Source organism: Austrofundulus limnaeus, unplaced genomic scaffold (assembly GCF_001266775.1).
Source record: "Austrofundulus limnaeus strain Quisiro unplaced genomic scaffold, Austrofundulus_limnaeus-1.0 Scaffold377, whole genome shotgun sequence".
NCBI lineage: Eukaryota > Metazoa > Chordata > Actinopteri > Cyprinodontiformes > Rivulidae > Austrofundulus > Austrofundulus limnaeus.
Genome location: NW_013952779.1, coordinates 17,503 through 18,841, shown reverse-complemented (window position 1 = coordinate 18,841; position 1,339 = coordinate 17,503).

Sequence of the window (1,339 nt, the reverse complement as noted above, 5' to 3'; positions counted from 1 at the left end):
ATTTTAAGGTTAAATATTTAGTTCACAGAATGCAAAAGTCTAGATTTATTTCAGAATAAAGCTAATTTCCCCAAATTATACATTTTTTCTAAAAACTAAGTTGGTTGATTGATCAGTTTGTCATCATGTGATCCTTGTTTGTCAGTTTTTTAAATGCACTGTTATCACAAGCTAGGCTACATATAAAAGCATTTAACATGTTATATTTCATGTAAAAACACCAGCACAGCCTTCGTTCTCAGGACTTTATTACGTTCAGTGGTCCTTCAGTGAGCACTGAGCTTCTGGCCCTGACACCTGGAACCAGCTTCAGGACCTGAAGCTCCCCAGTTTGGTCACACTTGGGAAGTTTAAGATTTTAACAAACAGATTTGAAAATTTGTCTGTAAGCACCTGTACCTGTTCTCAATGTAAACCCTTTCTTTGATGATGCATGTGTTGATTTTTAGAAGTGTTAAGTAAATGTTATTATTGTTTTTATGATACTTTGTTGTGGTGGATGTACAGTAACAGGTCTCTCTTCTAAATGAGACAGAATCTATAGATGTTTGAATGTTCTTTTTAGAAAATGAAACACCTGAGAGATATTTCCTGGTTCAAGTATTTTGTGGAAGTAATTTGAAAACCCTTTCTTTGATGATGGATGTATTGATTTTTAAAAGTGTTAAGTAAATTTGATTATTATTGTTTTTGTGCTACTTTGTTGTGGTGGATGTACCAGGTCTGTCTTGTAAATGAGACAATGAGTCTCAAGATATCTTCCTGTATAAATAAAGGATGAATAAAACAAAAATTTTCTTCGCTCTCAGACTGCAGGTTTACTTGTGGTTCCTGGAGTTTCTAAAAGTAGAATGGGAGGCAGAGCTTTCAGTTATCAAGCTCCTCTCTTGTGGAACCAACTTCCAGTTTCTGTCCGTGAGGCTGACACTCTGAAGCCCTGAAATGACTTTTGTTGATAATTATCTTATTTAGTTGTATATTCTCGGTTCAATGTTAGGTCACTCTGCTCTCTAAGTCAGAGGTTCTCAAACTGGGGTCCCAGGACCCCCAGGGGTCCGTGACAGGTGTCTTGGGTGTCCTCAAAAAATTTCACTAAATTGTTAATTTGATTTTTTTTAAATGCATGGAGAACAATGAACTAATAAAACAAACATAATAGACTAAATAAAAATATAAATGTGACCCGTCACATCGAAATGAGGATTAAGTCCAAAAGTGGGATGTGGAGAAATAAGACAGATATTGGGTTTTGATTTAACTGTTTGCAAGAACTGGATTTTGTCAAAATATAATTAATTAATGCCTTATCAATGAATCATTTGAATGAACTGTCTGAAAT